Source organism: Myotis daubentonii, chromosome 4 (genome assembly GCF_963259705.1).
Source record: "Myotis daubentonii chromosome 4, mMyoDau2.1, whole genome shotgun sequence".
NCBI lineage: Eukaryota > Metazoa > Chordata > Mammalia > Chiroptera > Vespertilionidae > Myotis > Myotis daubentonii.
Window position 1 is genome coordinate 2,532,400 of NC_081843.1, and position 8,819 is coordinate 2,541,218.

At 40.5% G+C, this 8,819-nt stretch overlaps 2 pseudogenes; both read right to left on the reverse strand.

Moving 5' to 3' along the window:
• Window positions 1-1,970: 1,970 nt before the first annotated feature.
• On the reverse strand, window positions 1,971-4,405 carry LOC132232540 (protein SET-like; annotated as a pseudogene).
• Window positions 4,406-6,533: 2,128 nt separating this feature from the next.
• LOC132232541 (protein SPT2 homolog) lies at window positions 6,534-8,512 on the reverse strand (annotated as a pseudogene).
• Between the last annotated feature and the right edge of the window lie 307 nt (window positions 8,513-8,819).

Consider the following 8,819-nt stretch of genomic DNA (forward strand, 5'->3'; position numbering starts at 1 on the left):
AAGACTAAAAATGGAACTCCCATTTGACCCAGTGATCCCACTTCTAGGAATATATCCCAAGAAAGCAGAAACGCCAATCAGAAAGGATATATGCACCCCTATGTTCATAGCAGCACAATTCACCATAGCTAAGATTTGGAAACAGCCTAGGTGCCCATCAGCAGATGAGTGGATTAGAAAACTGTGGTACATATACACAATGGAATACTATGCTGCGGTAAAAAAAAAAAAAAGGAACTCTTGCCTTTTGCAACAGCATGGATGGAACTGGAGAGCATTATGCTAAGTGAAATAAGCCAGTCAGAGAAAGATAAATACCACATGATCTCACTCATTTGTGGATTATAGAGAACAACATAGACTGATGAAATGGGACAGACCCAAAGACTGAGAAACAGCGATCAGGCTATCAATCCCCAGAAGGAAAGTAGGGGAGGGCGGGGGTAAGGGGAAGAGATCAACCGAAGGACTTGTATACATGTATATAAGCCAAACCAATGGACATGGACAACAGGGGGATGGGAGCATGAGTTTGTGTGTGCGGGGGAGGTTGGGGGTTAATGGGGGGGATGAGGACACATTTGTAATACCTTAACTAATAATTAAAAAAAAAGAAAAAGAAAATAAAAACACCTTATCTTTAACTCAAAAAAAAAAAAGAGAGAATTACAGGCCAATATCCCTATGAATATAGATGCTAAAATCCTCAACAAAATTCTAGCAAACTGGATCTAGCATTACATTAGAAAGATCATACACCATGACCAAGTGAGATTAGTGAGATTTATTCCAGGGATGCGAGGCTGGTACAATATCCACAAATCAGTAAAGTGATACATCAATTTGTTTATAAATTGAGAGACAAAAAATCACATAATCATATCAATTGATGCAAAAAAGGGATTTGACAAAGACCAACACCCTTTTCTGATAAAAATGCTCAGCAAAGTGGGAGTAGAAGGGTCATACCTCAACATAATAAAAGCCTTATATGACAAACCTACAGCCAACATCATACTCAATGGGCAAAAACTAAAACCATTTCCTCTAAGAACAGGAACAAGACAGGAATGGCCATTTTCACCACTCCTGTTCAACATAGTACCGGAAGTGCTAGCCATAGCGATCAGACAAGAAGAAGTAAATAGCATCCAAATTGGAAAAGAAGAAGTAAAATTGTCCTTATTTGCAGATGGCATGATACTGTACATAGAAAACCCTAAAGACTCCATCAAAAAGTTATTAGACTTAATAAATGAATTTGGCAATGTAGTAGGATACAAAATCAATGCCAGGAAATCTATGGCATTTTTGTACACATTTAGTTTTATTGTAACAAAGCAACTTGTAAACTTTTTAAAAATATATTTTATTGATTTTTTTACAGAGAGAAAGGGAGGATAGAGAGTTTGACTGTCGATGAGAAAGAAACATCAATCAGCTGCCTCCTGCACACCTCCTACTGGGGATGTGCCCACAACCAAGGTATATGCCCTTGACGGGAATCGAACCTGGAAGCTTTCAGTCCACAGACCGATGCTCTTTCCACTGAGCCAAACCAGTTAGGGCCAACTTTTAATGTTTAAAATTGAGCATTATCTTTCCTTTCCAGTGAAATAAAAAGAAAATTTTAAAATAAACAGGAACAAAATTACAATAGAGAAAAGTCAATTCCAAATAACATCCTACAGGTTCTGCTTATTCTCCCATCGAGTGGCAGGGTTCAAGTAATCATTAGGAGGGAATTCTATTTTAAAAGTGTCATCTTAGACTGCAATGATGCCTGTTTAATATCACAATTAAACATGCCAAAGTAGAAGCCATGTTTTCAAAATGCCCACTTAACCCACCCAAACATCTCAAATCCCCCTTCGCTGAACCACCCCCCCCTTTTTAAATTTTTTTCTCTTTTTTTAAACAAGAGAAAGTAGACAGATAAATGCTAACTGTCCATATTTGCAGAGACACAGTGTAATCTCTGAGCCCAATATACAGAGAAAGGAGGAGAAAAAGCTAGAATTCTATGCAATACTACACAGGGGCCTAGCAACCTCCAGCTCCCAGCAGAGCTAAGGGAGCGAAGGTTTTCCTTTTTTCCCACAGAGCACAGTGGTGTTGATTCCATTAAGTTTTTCTTGAGACAGGAAAGGATAAAAATGAATTTGGAACAGAAAGGGGCAAAGATTCTTTTCCCACTGTATTCTGCTCAAGGTACACCCTCCCTCCAAAGAAGGTGAGAACCATGGTGTAAAGATGGTCTAAAGGAGAGAAAAGAGACCTCAAAAACAGGGCGACTGAGCACAAGGGGAGGGGGAAGAAAAAGAATAAATAGACTGCAACTTGCTCCCAGGGACTGGAAAAAATTTAAAAAGGTTGGGACCCATCAGTGTTCATTAGTCATCTTCTCCTTCATCTTCCTCTCCTTCTTCCCCCTCATCATCATCATCATTATCATCTTCTTCTTCCCTTCCCCTTCTTCATCATCCATGTCAGGAACCAAGTAGTACTGTAATGGATTTGGCCAAATGTCATCTTTGATGACTTCTCCTAACTCATCTGCACCTGCATCAGAATGGTCAGTAACCAGGTAAAGAAGCTTTCTGGTTCCTCATGCTGTCTCTTCCTGCTGGCTTTATTCTGTGTTTGACATGAATGTTTCATCAAATCCTTTATAGATTTCCATTTGATTTCAGTGAACTTTGAAGATGGATCACCACTCTCACTCAGATGAAACTCTTTGGGTCAAACTTTATTTTCAAAGTAAGGATTTTCATCAAAATAAAAATCTATTCTGTAACCTGATTTAATATCTTCAAATTCTGTCACTTTAACTCTTGTCAAATAATGTAGCACTTCTTCATCCTCTTCCCCAAGCAGTGCAGACACTTGTGGATGGTTGAAAAATGTTGTTACCCCAAAATGTGGGATTTTGGCAATCAATTCTGACCTCTTCTGAAAAAATGGTTGGCAGAGTTATTATATTTCTGTTCTACTTTCAAAATCTCCTTGCTGGCTTATTCATTAAGTCTGTCTATTTCATTTTATACTTCATCAATATGTTCAATCGCTTCGTGCTGTTCTTTTTCTCCCTTTGGCACATCCTAAGGGTCGGCTTCTTCTCTGGCTTGGGGCTGGAGGCAGTTTCGGTTTCTTCATTTGAGGTGGGAGCGAGGGACTGACGTTTGGGGGCTATGCTGTGAGGAAAGTCCGAGGATCTGAACGCTGGGAAATCACCGGGCTCGAAGGCACGCTGAGCACTATTCTATGGCACGTTTATACACCAAAAGTGAATTTACAGAAAGAGGGATTAAAAAAACAATCCCACTTACTATTGCACACAAAAAAATTAAGATACCTAGGAATAAACTTAACTAAGGAGGTAAAAGACCTCTACTCATAAAACTACAGAATGTTGAAAAAGAGATAGAGAGCCGAAACCGGTTTTGCTCAGTGGATAGAGCGTCAGCCTGTGGACTGAAGGGTCCCGGGTTCGATTCCGGTCAAGGGCATGTACCTAGGTTGCGGGCACATCCCCAGTAGGAGATGTGCAGGAGGCAGCTGATCGATGTTTCTCTCTCATCGATGTTTCTAACTCTCTATCTCTCTCCCTTCCTCTCTGTAAAAAATCAATAAAATATATTTTAAAAAAAGAGATAGAGAGATAAAGGAAGACATAAACAGATGGGAGAACATACCATGTTCATGGATTGGTAGAATCAACATCATTAAAATGTCCATACTACCCAACGCAATCTATAGATTCAATGCACTCCCCATTAAAATACCAAGAGTATATTTCAAAGACCTAGAACAAACTCTCCAAAAATTCATCTGGAATAAAAAAAGGATCCCAAATAGCTGTGGCAATCCTGAGAAAGAAGAACAAAGTAGGAGAGATCTCAATACCAGATATCAAGCTGTATTACAAAGCCACTGTTCTCAAAACTGCCTGGTACTGGCACAAGAATAGACATATCAATTAATGGAATAGAACAGAGAACCCAGAAATTGACCCAAACCACTACACTTAATTAATATTTGACAAAGGAGGTAAGAGCAAACAATGAAGTCAAGAAAGTCTCTTCAATAAATGGTGTTGGGAAAATTAGACAGATACATGAAAAAAAATGAAACTAGACCACCAAGTTACACCATACACAAAAATAAAGTGAAAATGGATAAAGGACTTAAATGGGAGATGGGAAACTATAAAAATCTTAGAAGACCCCATAGGCAGCAAAATTTCAGACATGTGCCAAAGCAATATCTTCACCAATACAACTCCTAGGGCAATGGAAACTAAAGAGAAAATAAACGAATGGGACTACATCAAAATAAAAAGCTTCTGCACAGCAAAAGAAACCATCAACAAAACAACAAGAAAGCCCACTGCATGGAAGAACATATTCGCCAAAGTTATCTCCGAAAAGCGTTTAATCTCCAACATTTACAGGGAATTCATACAACTTAACAAAAGGAAGATAAACAACCCAATCAAAAAATGGGCACAGGACCTAAATAGATACTTTTTGAAAGAGAACATAAGGAAGGCCAAGAGACATTTGAAAACATGCTCAAAGTCACCATTATCTGAGAGATGCAAATCAAAATAACAATGTGGTACCATCTCATACCTGTCAGAATGGCTATCAACAAATCAACAAATGACAAGTGCTGGAGAGAATGCGGAGAAAAAGGAACCCTTGTGCATTTCTGGTGGGAATGCAGACTGGTGCAGCCACTGTAAAGAACAGTATGGAGTTTTCTCAAAAAACTAAATATGGAATTCCCATTTGACTCAGTAATCCCACTTCTAGGAATATATCCCAAGAAACTAGAAACACAAATCAGAAAGGATGTATGCACACCTATGCTCATAGTAGCACACTTTACCATAGCTAAGAATTGGAAACAGCCTAAATGCCCATCAGCAGATGAGTGGATTAAAAAACTGTGGTACATCTACACAATGGTACATCTACACTGCTTTAGAAAGGAACTCCTACCATTCGCAACAGCATGGATGGTCCTAAAGAGCATTATGCTAAGCGAAATATGTCAGTTAGAGAAAGATAAATATCACATAATCTAACTCATTTGTGGAATATAATGAACAACATAAACTGATTAATAAAAATAGATCCAGAGACTTAAAAGCATCGAACAGACCATCCAACCTCAGAGGGAAGGCAGGGGAAGGTGCGAGGGTGGGGTAAGAGATCAACCAAAGAACTTGTATGTGTTCATATAAGCATAACCAATGAACACAGACAGTAGGGAGTGAGGGCATGTGTTTGGGGGTGGGAGCAGCCGAGGAGAGTTCAATGGAGGAAAAAGAAGACATATGTAATACTTTAAACAATAAAGGATTTTAAAAAATTAGAGAAACTCCTGGTAAAGTTCCCTTCCTACACCAGTTTTTTTCCAACTAAATCTTTTAGAAAGGAATGGGAGACAACTGTAGGGTCATTCTCATTTTTATTTCTTAACAATGAGCTTAAAATCAGTATTCCCCATGCAAAATTTTGGTACTCTTCATTCCCACCTTTTAAACTTTATATATTTATTTCCTCTTGATACACATGAATTTAGTGTTTGGGTTTTGTCATTAATTGCTAAGGAATTTTAAGATAAAAATGCAAAGTCATTAACATCACAAGATACAAGGGCGCTTTGGATTCCAAAATATCTTTATAGTGGGGGAGTAAGAGAAGACTTACAAGTCACTTGCTTATTTTTTAAACCATTACTCTTTCAACTCTAATCTTTGAATAGTATATTTTTTCTACAATATAAAATGACTTTTTAAATAAAATCAGCACAGTATCATTATCTATTTTACAATAAATCTGAAAGAAAAATTTGGAAAAGAATATTCTTACACCAAATGGAATAACTTGTTTTTTAACTTGAAATTTTTTTGATTAATTGCCTAAACACCTAAATCAGTGAATAAGAATTCTCAGCATCCAATCCATGAATATAAAATACAATATAATTTATTCTACTTTTTACTTCAAAGCCATAGAGATGACATCCATATAATTATAAAGCCTACTCTACATTTTCAAGTTCTCACTCTAAACATATAGATTAGAACAGGTGACTTTATTCCTGACAACATTCATGGAAGGGCCAGATTCCTCATAAAAAGACAAAATAAGTTTGATTGGGAGCCGGCCATTGCCCTACTCACCCATCAACAGAATTATGGAAGTCAAGAGGCAATCTTTTTTCCTTTTTAAAATAGCAAAGGAACAAAAGAAGATTGGCTGACTGTTGAGTGGGCCCACATTACAGTGCATAGCTCATCAGGATCAAGGCCAGCACCTGTGAGCAGTTATGTCATCTGCACTACAGCTTTTACCCCGGGAGGTATTTGAAAATACTTTACGCTCAAAATATATAGTATCCATTCCTTGTCCGTGAGGTCCCAAGTATAAATCTAAAGTGATAATGGGCTTCTTCAGTCCGAAGGCAGGACTTCTTTGCAGTAGAGTGTCTCCAGAGTTTCACAAAAATAAAAACAGCAGCTAACATCTTTTCAGCTTCTTGACCTCTCTGCATTTCGTTGCTTCTTCCTCCCGTCTCATTCCCTCAAAGTCCTCTTACATACCGGGTCTTAAACTCTTTGCTTCTTCCTTCTGCTGTTCTCTCCAACTTCTCTCTATGTAACATAAGGCATAATCACTTTCATCTTTGTATTTTTTTCGGTCATAGCCAAAGAATGTGCTTGGATATTTTTTCCCGAGATTCTCCTTCATCTTCGATAAAATCTTCCATTTCGGAGTCATAGTCCTCATGTTCCTCCTCTTCACATTCTCACGGTCTTTTGTAATCTCTAGGGAAGGGAAACTTTTCAGGACCTTGGGCAGATCTGCAGCCAACTAAGGAAGGCTTCATTCCATCCATCTGTCCATTGCTGGGCTGGGTAATGATATTCTTAGAAGATACTGTTTCTGAGACAAAAGTGCATTTGGGCTTATGGGGAGGATCTGAGCTACTAACTCTTCACCCAGGTCCCAAGCTGCTCACTGGTCTTCCAGGGCCTGAACTGCTGATAGGCCATCCAGCTGGAACTGAGCCACTTACTGATCCCCCAGAGCCACTGACTGACCTCCCGGGGGCTGGGGGGCATTGAGCCACTCACTGGTCATCGGTCATGTGGACGGTGCACAGGCCACCTAGGGCCACCAGAACTGACCTCTGACTTCCCAGAACCACCTGAGCCACTGATGGGTCATCCAGAGCCCCCTGTCCTTCCAGGAGGATTTGAGTCACTGGCTGGCCTCTTGGCCCCACTGATTGATCGCTTAGGTCCTGAGCTGGGGCTGCCATCCTGGCACCTGGGCATGGAGCCAGAACTAACTGTAGGTCAAACACTCCCTGTGCTGGGCTGCCCAGGAGCTAGGCTGGAACTGCCTGGCTGCCTGACACCTGGACTCTTAGCCTTATGTGGGGTGACCACGGGTCCAGGTCTGGAATGGCTAGGATGGGGAGGAGACTTTTGGCTTTGTGCTCAGTAACAGATTTCTGAGTCCCGTTAGCAGAAGCCTTTGGAACACTTGGTGAATAGGTGCTCGAGTGGGTCTTTTCAGTCCCATTGAAAACGGGCCTGTCATGGTCCTCCCAAAACGAGGGTTGGGAGCAGTTGCTAGATTCTACTTTGGGCCTCTCTCCTGGCATGGATTTGGATGAAAACAAACCTAAATGTTTCTTATTAGCTGTGCTGGGTCTAGATTTCTTCTCAGCGCGAGGAAGGGCAGTGCCCTTGGGGAAGGATGCTTGTCCCCAGAAACTCTGCTAGGTTTCGTGCCCATACCTTCTGTCTGAGAGGGCACCTTTTTGGTCAGAGGCAGTCCTGCATCTGCCTCAGGTTCCTTTTTCGTATGTCTTCCTTCCCTCCCTAAGTTCTTGTGCAGTCATAGGCCACTTTTCTGGTTTTATTCACTACCTTGATTTCCACTGGTTCGTACTGCTTTTTCTCAGCCAGCCTGAGTAGGTCAGTGAAGTCATGATGGTGGGGCACTTTTAAGGGGGACCTTTGGTTTATTTTCAACTTTGGGAGGAGGTTCTTGCTCTTCTTCATACTCCTGCTCTGATGCTGCCTGATTGTATTCTAAGAATTCTTCCTCTTCTTCCATCTCATACTCTTGGTCTATTCCCTGACTAGTATTGGCTTTCCATTGCCTGTCTTTTCTTTGACTTTTCCTCAACAGGAATCCCATTTAACCATGTAAATTGTCCTTTGTCCTCTTGGCCATAGCTCTTGCTTTCTTGTCAGGTTTTAGCTCAATTCACTTTTTGAGTAGTTCTTCTTCTCTCCTTTTCCTCTATGGCTTTTCTTCTGAGCTCCTCCTCTTTTCTTTTGAGAAAAGCTTGCACACTGCTGATTGGACACCCTTAACTTTTGGGTCTTTTTGGCAGGACCCACTGCCAAATTATACCTTTTCAGTGTGCTGTTGGTTCCTTGTCCTTTAGAAGCTATCATGAGAATTTCCCTGAAATCCATGTTGACCGAACTGGATAGAATGGGCCGCCTCTCAGAGAGGGATGAGAACGCATCTTACCTGGTGGCCAGCTGCAGCCAAATGAACTGGCTGGCCACCTCTTTCTTACCTCTACTCAGCACCACCACTTTTGGCGCTGTCCAAGGTGGTCTGCCCACCCTCTTCCTCAAACGGCTTATATCCTTACAGGTCCAACGCTGCGCTCCCACCTTTGAAACTTTAAATAAAAGTTTTACATCCACAGATAAATTAGTAGATTGTTCCACATTCATTGACATAATCATTCAGTTGAGAATAAGTTACTTTAGT